Source organism: Bombina bombina, chromosome 8 (genome assembly GCF_027579735.1).
Source record: "Bombina bombina isolate aBomBom1 chromosome 8, aBomBom1.pri, whole genome shotgun sequence".
Taxonomy (NCBI): domain Eukaryota; kingdom Metazoa; phylum Chordata; class Amphibia; order Anura; family Bombinatoridae; genus Bombina; species Bombina bombina.
In genome coordinates, this window is record NC_069506.1 from 57,035,406 (window position 1) to 57,051,037 (window position 15,632).

Here is a 15,632-nt window from a genome sequence, read left to right on the forward strand (position 1 = left end):
ACACACGGAACAGAGGGCCTTTAAAACCATATTAGGAGTATAAACCTAATTAATATTTCATCTCTATCAGGGCTCATATTTTCAAGTCTTAAAGTAAAAGTTAATTGACTATTGAAACCAATAAAGGGACTTTTATTGATGAAGTATTAGTTACTTCATGTAGAAAGCTCCTTTATTTGTTTCAATCGATTGCTGTTCTTAGCTGCTACAGCAGCCCACGGCTAAAAATGTTTTTTTTTTGCTAAGTGGTGACGTTTTCACCTCTTAGCCAATAGCTGTGCGGTAAATCTGGCTCCCATAGCCGCCAAATCGGATTTACTGCACGGCTATTGGCTAAGAGGCGAAAACGTCACCTCTTAGCAAAACAATTTTAAGCCGTGGGCTGCCGAAGCAGCTAAAACGGCGATTAATTGAAACAAATAAAGGAGCTTTCTACATGAAAGTATCCTTTATTTGTTTCGATAGTCAATCCTAGCGTTTGTAAACGCTAGGATTGACTTGCACTTTAAGCTACTAACCAGGACAAAATGTTACTTGTAGCTTCTAATCCCATCCATCACCTTCCCACACCCACTTTCCAAAGTCCTTTTAACCCCTTAATGACCAGCGACGTACCCTGTATGTCGCTGGTCTTTCTATGGGGGTGAGTTTTTTTAATAGAGTACTCTCGCCGCCAGCAACGAGATTGCGATATTATACAAAGCCTGCAGGTGGGAGGGTCTAATAGTATGGTCTTCCCACTTGCAGCAAGACCCGTGCAATTACACCCAGACAAACCCTTAACAACCATCAACGTACAGGGTACATCATGGTCATTAAGGGGTTAATACAATTATTTAAAATGTATTCATTTGCTGCCCATTTGGCACAGTATATAGACAGCATTTAGCTCCCTCTTGCGGGATTCAAAGTTATCCAAACCAGGGCAGGTTCATCTAAGGCAGCAGGGACATGAAATAAAATGGTTTAGTGTCCAATTTGCCTTTTTGTAATTTTGCATGGGTAGTGACCTGGACAACTAATTATGTGTGACCTTTAGTTCGATAAACGGGGCAGTCGTTCAAAAGTAGCTAATTTTGCCAGCAGGAACTGCCACCTATACTTTTTTTTTTTTTTTGTCAATGCTGCATCAAGAGGTAGTAGCAGTGTGCGTAGAATAAAGGGCCCAGCTCATTTGAAAAAGTATCCCTGTAGTTAATTTGAAATTAGCTGATTGCCTGAGTACATTTTCCAAAGGGGAGTTATTTGAAAAGCCCTAAAAATATCTTAAAGGTACAGTCTACTCTAGAATTTTTATTGCTTAAAAAGATAGATAATCCCTTCATTACCCATTCTCGCATAACTAACACTGTTATATTAATATACGTTTTACCTCTGTGATTACCTTGTATCTAGGCCGCTGCAGACTGCCCCCTTATCTCAGTTATTTCAACAGACTTGCATTTTAGCCAATCAGTGCCCTCTCATAAGTAACTCCATGGGCGCGAGCACAATATTATCTATTTGGAACACATGAACTAATGCCCTCTAGCTGTCAAACTTTGTCAAATGCATTCAGATAAGAGGCAACCTTCAAGGGCTAAGAAATTAGCATATGAGCCAACCTAGCTTTAGCTTTCAACTAAGAATACCCAGAGAACAGAAAATTTGATGATAAAAGTAAATTGGAAAGTTGTTTGAAATGTCATGCCCTATCTGAATCATGAAAGTTTAATTTTGACAAGACTCTTTAAGCTACTTTTTGTGGCTCAAATTTATTTCTGTAGATCCAAAAATCTCCCACCTAAATTCAAAATTGCCATTTAATTGGTACTGACTGTACCAATTACAGCAGTTTTGTGAGGTCACGAATGGGGAAGATGGTGCTATTTTCAGAGCCGGATTTCTTCTTATAAATATGCAGCGCACTAAGATATGTGCACATCCAGATCTTCCCCATTCATGACCTCATGAAAATGCTGAATGTACATCCCTAGTCTTCTCTATTTACACATGACCCTCTATCCCCTCATTTTGCAGTACCCCCCCAGACCACAAATCAGCCGGGCCCTACTTGCTTCACATAGGCCGCACTCCTGCTGAAGTCGCCTCTCTCCAACGCTGCTTCTCTCCATGACGCCTGCGCTTCTTAGCGACGCTCCATATTCATAGTAGAATTTTGCCACTGTGCCTACAGGCCCAGCCTTCGATAGTGAGTGAATGTAAATTCAACAGTCACTCACTATCTTTAACTACTTACTCCAGCTCAATTTCTACTTGCCCTGGACAAGTGGAAATGTTGAGCCCTGTGTGTGATACATGGATATATATATATATATATATATATATATATATATATATACATTAAAATTATGGCGGTGATAACATTTTGAGATTAAAATACTCTGTCTCAAAAGTAAATCAATAAAACATTTTTGCATAGGAAATTTGCAGATCTAGGCAAGTATCCCCACTTGTAAAAGCAAGCGAGGATACTTGCCTAGATGTGCTAATTTCCTATGCAAAAATGTTTTATTGATTTATACACACATACGTGTGTGTATATATATATATATATATATATATATATATATATATATATATATATATATATATATATATATAATTTACACACACACACACACACATACATATATACATACATACACTTGGTTTTGTTACTGATTAATATCTCTATGTAATAATATAATTGAAATAGCTGACCAGGATGATACCTAAAGGTCACAAACCAGGACTGTGTATTTTACATGGATAACATTGGTAGTTAGGATTATGCATATGCAATATTCTTTAAGATAATCATAGAAGTGATCTATATAAATGTGTTTGCTTATTTGTGCCTGCAATTATGCCACTTGTGTATGTTCACAATGTTATTTATTGATTTCTTAGAAAACTGTATGCACATTTAAATTTATTGCCAAATGTATTTAGATTTTATTCAAGGTTTGTCGTTTGTATTATTTTGTGTTTTAGACTTTTTAAAAATAAACCAATAAATAAAACAACTTATTTCTTTTATAGCTGTACAAGTTGGAGTGAAATAAGCTAAATAAAGTTTCTTGAATAACAATATATTAATGGCACTCAAACTTTTTTTTATGGAGAGAATTCACATAAAATCGTATAAAACAAAAATCACTCTTACACATAGAAATAACCAGATAATGTGCATTTGAAAGTATTTATTTTCATTTAAGGGAACGTAAATCAAAATAAACTGCTGAATAATGCTGATTGGATGTGCTCCCTTGCTTTTTAATTATAGAAGCAAATTCGTACAGTATCTATACATTGCACTGCCATATACAACTTTTACAGTGGTTGTTGAAATCAGCTTTGCATATACAGTAACATGAGAAAAGATGGCACAAGATTGTTTCAAGAGTTGATAAAGCAAAGAATACAATTGTCTCAATATTTAACATAGAACACATACACCAAAGATAGTATCAAATAAACAATATGCATATTCAGGAATGTAATCTTATGAGACATTCCAGCCTATCCAAACACTATATAACTTAATAGGACAGTCTAGACCCAATACTTATTCTTTATTACTTGTTACATACAATAAAAGCATTTTGCAACAAGTTCCATGTCTATAAATTTGCAAGAAGTACATAAATCTTTTGAATAATCGTGTGTTAGCAGCTGAAAATCGCAGCCAAGCTCCGCCCACAGCTTTCTCCAGTTAGCTGTTTTCTTTCCATAAGGCAGGGAGAGTCCACAACTTTATTCCTTACTGTTGGGAAATACAACACCTGGCCACCTGGAGGAGGCAAAGACACCCCAGCCAAAGGCTTAAATATGCTCATTCGTTTTCCTTGCGATCCTACTGCAGGAACTCTGGTAATTCTACAGAGAGCGTTCTATAACTGTCTGGGTCTAGGAAATGGTGAGTGCCCCAGCCATTGGGGTTATAAAGGTGCCTCTTTTTATTAATAAACAAGTCCCATAGAAATTGTTGTTTACATCGGTTTTCCTACTGTGGGATTGCATCTCCAGCAATGGAGGACTCTGATAATACATTAGAAGATTCTGCACCTTCTATTCTAAATAATACCTGTTTATACTGTGAGGAGGCGGTGGTTTGTCCGCCTGGGTACCGTTCTAAAGTTTAAGAAGGGAGCTAAATCTGCTAACCCCCCTAGCATAATTAGTCCCTCTGAGCCGTCAACCGCTCAGGATTCTGTGGTCCGGGAGATGTCTACCCTATCCCCTCAAACCGCTTCACATGCAGTTTCCCACGGAACACCTAATACTCCGGCTGGAGGGGGCTTTTTCTCTGCGGACTTTACCACATAGTTGCAATCTGCTGTGTCTGCGGCCCTGAGGGCCTTACCTATCTCTGGGAAACTAAAGAGAATTTCCAGTTGGATTTAGCCAATATGTCTCAATTGTCCAAGGATGAGTTAACCTCTGTAGCATCAGAGGGTAAACTCTCAGAGTCGGAGACTTCATTTACTAAACGCCCTCCTTCCGATTTAAGATTGAGGATCTGCGTTTTTTACTAAAGGAGGTTCTGTCTACTTTTGAGGTTCCGGAAACAAAACTGCCTGAGGAACTTAAAGGGCCACTGTAAGTAAATATTTTCTATGCCTGTTACTAACTAACTACCCCAAATACGCTTTTTATCAATAGCATTTCATTAACATATCTCTACCGTATATCAGAAATCTTGTCTGCAAATTTAATTGTTTTCCAAACCCACTCCGTGGGTATCCTTTGCTCTGTACCAATCTATTTACAATACCTAGGTTTCAAAATGGCGCTTTAAACACAAAGTTATTGGTTTAAGTATTTTGAACATGCAGTGCTGAAAATAGTGGGCAAGATAACGTGACATCATCGGTGAATAAAAGATATAACTGTTAGAACGTTATGAAACTTCGTTTTGGAGAAAATATAGGTCAGTAGGTTTTAATTAATGTTTATTAACTTTAATATGTTAGTTGTTTAGCTTAAAAATTATAACAGAAAGTAATCCTTTAAGATCCCTAAGTTAGACAGGGTTTATGAGGACAGAAAGGCCCTAAAACTTATCCTGTCCCAGTTCGCATGGCGAATATTATCAGTAGTGAATGGGAAAGAGTTGGAACTCCTTTCTTCCCCTTCTTTAACTTTTAAGAAGTTATTCCCGGTGCCTGATTCAAAGATGGAATTGTGGGGTTCCATCCCTAAGGTGGATGGTGCCATATTGACGCTAATTAAAGGGACAGTATACATTCATTTTCATAGAACTGCATGTAATAGACACTACTATAAAGAATAGGATGCACAGATACTGATACAAAAATCCAGTATAAAACTTTAAAAAAACTTACTTATAAGCTCTCAGTTTAGCTCTGTTGAAAAGGTAGCTGGAAAGCCCACTGCAAGTGGCAAATAAGACACTCCCCCCTTCCCCTTCTTTTGCATATGGCACTGCATTTTTTTTTTTAAATCCATGTCACGGACTCACTGTCTAATCACATGGTACCTGTTTACACTGCGCAACTAAATGTAGCACGCTGTTACTGCTTTACCCACCCCGGGAGCACGTTACATTTAGTTGAATGAAGCGATTAGACTTGCGGTGATTACACCATAATAATAGGCCCATCTGAGTTTTAGGGCTCCTGCACCTTTTTTAAGCTAACATAAGTGAATAACACAACATTTTATACCCAAACCACTAAAAATTGGGAGGAACTAGTTACATCACCAGCATACAAACATATTAACCCTTTTCTTCCCACTTGTTAGAGGAATGTGCCCAAATTTAAAAACCTGAGGAGGCAAATCGCAACAAAATAATTGCATTTTATCTCCTAGACGCCTTTAGGACTTCCATGCCATCCTAACAGCACTGGACTTTAGGACGACATGGAACATCTTACCTATTTTTGTCATCCTGCACCCTCCTCCTTTTAGGCAATGGGAAATCTGACTGGGGGCGTGCCTGGCATCGTAGGTGGTCCCCCATGATCCTATCCCGGCCTTGAAATCACATGATCGCATAGAGACATTTCAGTTGCTAGGATTTAACATATCTAAAAATAAATAGGACTTTCAACCATCCCTTTATAACAAAGTGTGCTAAAATTACCCTTTCTGTGCTGCGGCCTCCTTGTTAAACTCAACAGCTCCGGCTGCCTACGGCACAGCACTCTGAGGTAAAGTTCAGTGTTAATTTTGTCGATTAAAACTAGACTAAAATGACTATAAAACTAAAGAAATTCTAATGACTAAAATACGACTAAAACTAAAATGACATTTTAGTCAAAAGACTATGACTAAAACTAAATCAAAATGACATTTTAGTCAAAAGACTATAACTAAAACTAAATCAAAATTTGCTGACAAAAACATTTTATGCAAGTTGTTATAATCAATCCATATTCAATTACTGCTCTTTTGTAAAATTTACGAAACTTCATTTTATTAAATTTTAAGATAAAGACATGTTATATACCACAACAGTTAAATCTGTTAAATCTGTATTGCATGTTCAAACCTTAATACCATAAAAGAAAACAGGTTAATAAACCTTTACTCCAGGAGTTTATAATAAGTTTGGAAGTTCTAGAGCAGTGCTAATATCGTTGCCGAAACGTTTTTGAATCTGTGAACAATCAATTGATTCTTCCTATAGAAATAAGCATAACCTATGAATATGGGTTTAAGTTATGCTGTGCCTGTGCTAGCTGCAGAAACTTTTTGTTGTGTTGAGTTACTTGATACTTGTTTTAATTATTAACAGAGAACTGTTAAAGTTTTTATATTGGGTAATATGTGCAATAGCGTTACAGCCAATACAGTTTTTTTTTTTTTATATTTTAAAGTTGCACTTCTGTTTGTTTATGAAACTTGGTTTTATTTAATTTTAAGTTTAATAAAGACGTTATATATCACAACAGTTAAATCTGTGTCTGTATTGCATGTTTAAACCTTAATACCATAAATAATAACAGGCGTTATGTTTACTCCTGGAGTATATAATCAGTTTGCAAATGATAGAGAAATGCTTAAATAATGCATTACACTTTAACTAAACCCCTTAGATTTTAGTTGACTAAAATCTACTGGAGATTTAGTCGACTAAAATGTATTGGAGATTCAGTCGACTAAAACTAAAACAATTCAGATGACTAAAATATGACTAAAACTAAAATGGCATTTTAGTCAAAAGACTAAAACTAAGACTAAATTGAAACTTGCCGTCAAAATTAACACTGGTGAAGTTTCCACCTCTAAACCAATAGCAGTACAGTAATAGTAAAAGGTTTCATCTACAAAAATGACTATAATGTTTTAGGGCTTTTTTTTTTTTAATAAATAAATTAATTGAATTTCTTTATTTTATGCAGTGTAGGACCCCCCCCCCCCCCCACACACACACTTACCATACCACCTCTCTGATTCCTGCCCAACAGCTCTCTAACCCACCCTCCCTCCTAATGGTGTCTGCCAGTACCCAGTTTAGGTAATTTTTTTTTTTTGCAGTGTAACGGTCTCCCCACCTCCCTCTCCCTATAATCACCATTGTAAGGTCCCCCCCCACCCTAATTCCCCATTTTTCTGTAGTGTAGATTCCCTTATATCCCTCTCCCTTCCAAACTTTATTTTCTGCAGTCTAGAATAGAGCCACTACCTAAGCCCGTGTCACTGTCTATAACGATATGGCAATCTGCACTCATTTGGTAACGGAGCACCAATCGTCCTCTTACCATATGTGAACAGATTACTTGCAGCCGAGATTGCTGAAGCTTACTGAAGCTGCAACATATATATATATATATATATATATATATATATATATATATATATATATATATATATATATATATATATATATACTGTGTATGTGTGTATGTATATATATATATATATATATATATATATATACACACACATACACGTTATGCGGTACAATGGGCAATGTACTGCATGACGTATATATAAATCAGATTGAGTTAAGGGGTTAATCATATGTTCTAGGATTTATGAGTAGCACCTTAGATGTCAGAAGGAAAAAGTATCATTATGAAATTAGTTGTATTTACTGTGTCACTGATGTGTTACTGTATTCCCAGCAAATGTTAAAGGGAGTAAAGGGATGTTTCATTGTTGTGATAAAAAAAAATCACTAAGCAGTTGCTTATACCTAGTAGAAATAATTGTAATGTGTATTACTCATCTATTTAAATTGATTTTACATTTTTTTTTTTTTTTTACATAAGGGACAAACCTCCTATTCCGTCTTTAATTATTCTAAACACTTTACCGAAAATAAATACACAACATCACATGTGGGGAAAGACCGGTCACAGTCGCGTTTATTAACATAAACCTTTATCACAGCAAAATGCCATATCAGGCAACTTTTTCAAATTTGATTAACTTGTAACAAGTTCAGTAAAATTGGTGGTGGCATCTAACTCCTAACCTAACCCCTACTGCCAGCCGGCCAGGACCCACAATTTTTAAGGGAGTTATCCTAAAACCAAAATATGCTGCAAGGGGATAATCGTCTATTGGAAATAAATGATGTACCAAATCTAGTACAGAATTGATACTGACCTATTATGTATAATGTCATAGGGTCCATTTTATATTATACATAATAGGTCAGTATCAATTCTGTACTAGATTTGGTACATCATTTATTTCCAATAGACGATTATCCCCTTGCAGTATATTTTGGTTTTAAGATGACTCCCTTAACAATTGTTGTTTCCTCTTGTCATAGGCTCTTATCCGTACTATACACAGATGATGTTTTTATACACACATTACTTTGTATTGGATCTAGTCATATGTTTTTTAATGCTATTACACATGGGGATATATATCCTTAGGGTTAGCCAATGTTTTAGCCATTTCATTATCTGCTCATTTGATTAATGCAATTAACATGTTTTTTTGCAGCGCAGTGGCCTTGGTTTGCTGTGACCATGCACCGCCCATTAGATCTGCGTTATCGATTGGGTCTTCCTTTTACTACTATTATGAGCACTTTGGCAGTGAACGGTGCGTTGCCATGGCAACGCTGATGCTTGCTGCTGATTGGGCCCAGTAGGCATGTGCCCTTTCAGGAAGTACTTGGATTATGTTTTCTGATCAGGCTGTAACGGTTCCGTAATTAACAACGGCTTTACAGAGCCCCATTTATGTATAACAGGTTTTCTCGCATTATCTGTATAGTATATGAAATTTGCTGTATAGTGATTACGTTGCGATCAAAGTAAGATATGCATGCTAATGTGCATTTCATTGTTTGCCTGTTCCTCTATGTTGTGCCTGTTCTCTCATGCACACCATATTGTTCTAGTTACATGATACATGTCACATATATCTCACTCACATGCACTTATTATTAAGCTCAGACAGATTTGTGCATTAGTTTTGCTGTAATTAACTACACAGAATATTTGTTTACTATGTGATTGGGTGGTTACCATGACTACCTTTTGGCGTTTTTTTTGGTCCTAATTGGGGGGTGTTTTCATCTACTTAACTGCAAAGGGCTCCAAAGCACTTATATATAAGTCTATATATGTATGCAAGTGTCTGTAAATACGTATATACACACATAAATACATATGTACACACATATAAATATATATATACTGTGTATATATATATATATATATATATATTTAGACGTGTATGTATGTTTCTCTATGATAAAGCTCTTTGCAGTCTTTTTTTTGTTATATCACCTAAGACCTCATATCTTTGAGCCCTTATAACTTTTTAAAGAAATATTTTTTTTTATCAGATAGTCTTATTATGAGTGTAACTGTACTTTTAAATGTTGAGGTGTTTTGTGACTTCAGCAAAGTGTATCAAGGGAATTAAGCACATTTGATAATAGGAGTAAATTGGAAAATCGTTTAAAATTGCCTGTAATGTTATACTGAATCCTGAAAGAACAAAAATGGGTTTCATATCCCTTTAGTAGGTCCTATAGAATGTAACCTGTAGTGTACTACAAACATTTAACTATATATGCTCTCAAGAATTAGAACATTGTATTTTTTTTATCAAGGCATCAAAGCATTTACTAGACATGTGCAAAAATTCATACTTTATTATTCAGTTTGTAAACAAATAATTTAGTTATCCTCTTCCTTTGGCAATTACTTTGATCTGACACCAGAAATATGATATCAAAAGTACAATTTAAAATATCTAAATAGCTGATTTCTAAGCATTAATAGGGCTGTTTTTCAAGTTCTCAGTATACTGTTATTAAGCCTTCTTTACTATGTGTGTTTTTTTTTTACGTCATATATGAAGAAGTAAGGATTTTTAGGTTTACATTTATGCAGTGTGGATTAAATTTTCTAAGGGAGGCTTGTCTGTTTAACCGAGTAGTGGTCCTATTATAGACAGCTAGAGACCATAATGGCACTGACAAATGAGGCAAGTAGGCAACTTGGGAAATGAAGGCCTGCACTGAAATAAGCATGGACATAACTGCTAGGGCTTTTCAGGTGATCCAGTTGCTGCTATCATTAACAGATATTCTTTGTGTCCTCAAATATAAATATACAAAACATAACATGTCAAGGGCACTTAGAAATCAGGCAAAATCTCAGATCTTATGATATATGGAAGTCTTATTATTCTATAGTAGTTCTGCTTACATACAAACAGAGTACAAAAAGAGTGGTGTCTTGCAGGGAATAATATATTGTAATACTACAAATGTAAAGTGTTTTTTCACTATAGGCAGGTTGTTTCGCCCTCGTTGGGGCTCTTCAGTATGATGTAGGTGCTATGTTATTCAACTCAAGCATTGCTTCTAGGTTTACAGCTATATGCTAGTTTTGCTGATGATTACCTTAATTTTCATAACCACACTTACAAAGCGTGAAATGAATGCTTAAGCAGAACAGCAGCACCAACCATAGACAGCCTGTTTGGCCCGCTTGGGGCTCATCCCTCCATTGAATTAATCTTAGCAAAAAACAAATATACATATCTGTGCAAAATTGCAACACATAATTAAAAATCCATTTCAATATAATGGGCAGCCCTATAGCAAAGGGTGGAATGCTTGAGGACATCAGCATCAACCATAATGACTTGAGTGAGAAAGAGTCCCAAAGTAGCAAAACAGGCTGCCTATGGTTGATGCTGTGTTATTTAAGCCTCATGTATTTCACAGTTTGCTACACTACTGGTTTAAACTGACAGGAGCATAAGGGCTGCCATATTAAAAATGCATTTTGAATTAGTAATACACTCTGTGGGATAATTTGTATATTCTATCCATTGTATATTTATTCCTTGCTGAACTAATTAAATGGAGGGTTTATCTCACTCTATTAACAACAATGCATTCATTTGGTACAATGGAAGTTCCTGCTTTAAATGATTTCCATGGGTGTAAGTGCAGACCCTGTTCCAAAAAGCTTACAATCTTGTATTTAAGGAGCACTTACCTCTGGGTACTTACAGTGTAGGGAAATAAACTAAATCCCTGATGTAGGACTGCACCCAGCATGTGACATAACAATAGACCCTCTGAAGTCTTCAATCTTCCTGCAACCGCCATAGAGTATTCCAGCCTTCGTTATGCTGCTTGCAGATATGAATCAGTCTATGCACATCTTGTACAGATTTTTCATCCAATGCAAGAAAATAGGTGCACAACACACTGCACATTATAATGAAATATTTTTTTCCAGTTTCTAATCTGAGGTATAAAATACAGGACTATCCCATGACGTATCAAATCTTGTGCTTCACTAGGACTCTCTGCTTCAAAAGTCTAACAGTAGTACTTGTCCCACGGTGACTGTAGACATTCAAGTTTAGTGTCACAGATATGGTAGTCCTTGTTCCAGGGGGCTGCAGTTCTCAGATAAAATTGTAAACCAGCTGCAAGGTGCTTATAACCTTGTAGTATGATTGGTGTCCCTACGTCAAGGCATTGCGGATATAAGTGCAAACATATTAATCATATCATTGTATTCTCTTATTCCAAGATCCTTAACATTATTACATTAGACAGATATATGCAGTGATAGTGGATTAAAGCTATTCAATTTGATTTAATATCCGTTTATTAAAGTTATAGCAGTGTAACTGTAATAATGCTTTATTGTTGGTGTTATGATTCAAGTTCTAGTGTAACAGAGATCATTTGTTTAATCTTATATCAATAAGCCTTGGAAAGTACAGAAAGCTTTAAACATACAGAACCAAATTAAAGCTAAAGATTTTTATGAAATGGGAAAGTAAAGGAAAAGCACGACAGAAATGTGAGAAAGGATCTGACCTCACTGCACATGGCTGTAGGCTATTGTACCAGATCTGTATTTACAATTTAGTGTGGTAATGAGATGTCTTGCTCAAAGAGCTAACAAACTTGTTAATCTCAGAAAATCTTACCTTAGATACTTACAGTTTAGTAATATAAAAATCCTTGAAGGACATCTACCATCAGCGCATATACTGCTGGCCAGATGTGCATCAGTCTGATCTGAATTTATTTCAGATCGCCAGTTGTCTTTTCTTCATCCGGGCCAAGCAGAACAAATAGCTGCATCAGATGCTGCACCTTACAGTACAGTGTTTAATGAGGGTCCCAGAACCAGTGAGTTTGCAGCGTGAGGACATCTGCCATCAGCGCATATACTGCTGGTCAGATGCGCATCAGTCTGATCTGAATTTATTTCAGATCACCAGTTGCCTTTTCTTCATCCGGGTCAAGCAGAACAAAACAGCTGCATCAGTACAGTATTTAATGAGGGTCCCAGCACCAGTGAGTTTGCAGCGTGAGGACATCTACCATCAGTGCATATACTGCTGGCCAGATGCGCATCAGTCAAATCTGAATTTATTTCAGATCACCAGTTGCCTTTTCTTCATCCGGAACAAGCAGAGCAAAACAGCTGCATCAGTACAGTGTTTAATGAGGGTCCCAGCACCAGTGAGTTTACAGGGTATAAATTGCAGACCCATGGCGTGGGGTTTATATTCTAGGCCTTTACTAGAAGTCCTTGCTTTAGAGCATTTGCAGACTAATGATGCAGTAATTCTTAATATCCTTAAAGCCTTTACTGCCAGCTGCAAGTTTTATAAAGATATGTAGAGGAAGCACAGAAAGGCATTGGTGTGTCCTACAGTTATGGCTATAATACATATAATGCTATAATATGTTAAAAATAATTATTTTAAAAATTAAAATATTTATTAAATTATATGTATTTTTAAATAAAGGTGTGAAGATAATATTGATCATTATTATGTACAGTTTGTATGCTATGTTTTGTCTCAGAGTACTGGTGCCCATAGGAAGCTGTCATTTATCTGAATTATTTTACAATGTATATAAATGTGACTTAGTATTATTCAGTTACTGAGTTGGGGTGATCATGGTAACACTACCTGTAGTAATTGATGTTCATACCTGCAGCTCCCACTGAATTCCATTTGCATTGTGTTGGAGGCAGTCACTGTTCTTCATACCAGCAGATATACAGAGCTGTGACTGTAATGTGCTGGCTGTGAAATAAAGATATTAGATAACTAATATTTACATGGCAGTGCTTACTGAAGCTCAGCAGGATCAGTCTGGCAATTCTAGTAAGGTTAGCAGCAGTTATGAGGGTGGCTTTGTGTTGTCAGTTGGTTTTGTGACATAACTGCTGCATCACATAAGCCACTCCCCTAAGGCTGTCACCATGACAACCAGGCATCCCATTATACCATGACTGTCAGTTTAGCATTTAGATATGTTATTAGTGCAGCTTTAACATAAGATGTTTTTTTATGAATAATAAAACAACTTTGTAATATACTTATTTATTTTGCCCCTTTTCATGTAATTTAGCTCAGAAAATTGTACATTGAGTTGGAACTGCATCCTGCTACATTTTCAGAGCTAACAGAGCTGCATCAAATCTTTTCCTAATTGGCTTTAATACATAACAACTGCAAAACAATCCACTTTATACTAACTTAATGGCAATGATTAGCCTGGTTTGTCTGGCTCCTCAAAATAAGGCGAGTGTTGGGTGCAGTTTTTTTATTGCAAACCAATTGCAGTAAAAAGGATTTTATTTTGTTAAACAAATGTTTACACTTGGCTGATATGTTATTCTGTAGGACAGTAACAGAAATGTCTTGAAATTACAGTGTTTACTGTCCCTTTAAGTTCTAACAAAACTCCCATTATAAATTCTGAGTTTCCAGTGCCTATATGTTGGGAATAGATTATTAAAATGACATGAACTGTTTTGGTCTGGTAATATCTACAGAGCTATGGCTGAGCCTCAGGATTATGTCATGTGATTACCTCTGGGGTTACTAGCCATACTAATTAGCATACATAATTGTGCAGTGTAGCTAAGAAACTACAGGTGCTAGGTCTGTCATTATTTAATAGTAGAGTCCCCACATTTAGAAGCCTTTATGTCTCTATGGTTCAGATAAACTATAATTAATATAAAATTTATACAAATACTGGACACGTCGGTCAGCTAAATGTAAAGGGTCTTCTAGTCCTTTATGCATTAGAAATATGGCTCAAAAAGAAGTTACACTGTGCATTTTCAGCTATGTCCCGTGTCCAGTCACCTATAGGTCGTCCGGTATTTTTATGGAGAACAGCTGGCAACCCGCAGGGTGAAATTTATCATTGCACAAGAGGATTCATTTAGCCACCAGCAAGGGCTACCCAGGAGTGAAGATTCCTGCTTTTCAAATAAAGAGAACAAAGAACATTTGATAATAGGAGTAAATTTTAAAAGTTGATAAAAATTGCATGCTCTATCTGAATCATGAAAGAATTTGTTTTGGGTTTAGTGTCATTTTAAAGATTTTCTCTGATTTATACTTCATGAGCAGTGTCCTTTACTCTTGTTTTATCTAGGCTACGTTAGTATATTATTCTCTCTGTAGTTAAGTAGATTTACTTTTTAATATATTTAAAACTTCTTTCTTTTTTTTTTTACCAAAAACTGTTGCCGAGCCTTCGCTGCACAGTGAAGGTGCTAGAAATATATGCTTGTGGTGTGCAGACAATTCTTGTTTACATGGTCATGTCTTCTCTCCTAATCAGGAGCATTTTTGATTACACCTATATATCTATACTTTAGATGTTTTATATAACATTTCTTTATGAATGCATTTTAGGGGGGTTCTTGAGATTTATTAATTTTCTGGTTGGGGATTCTCCAATATCATTATTTATATATTATGTAGAAAAAAAACTGAAAGCCTAGTAAAATACATATTTTGTTCTTTTTGTAAACAGGTAATGAGGCTTTTTATTTTAAGGAATTTATATTTCTATGGATCTGTGTCATCTAGTTCTTCTGCAGAAGTTTTATTTTCTCATGAGATTTATATGTTTTTTTCCCCCTGTATATTCTTACACCTGCACCATTTTGTTGTAAATCCTCCATTTTAAATGTTGTGTCTTCTGTCTTTTAGGCAGAAATGCATTTTCCAATATTTAAAAATCAAATTTTTAGTTGGGTCACAATACCATAGATCCCATTTAGTTTGAACTTACATGACAAAAGCTTTGTAGAAAACTTCCAGTTTTACGTAAACAATGAAAACAACTACAGGTAACAAGTGATATATTTATAAACAGCTGACTTAATCAAGTCCGATTTCTC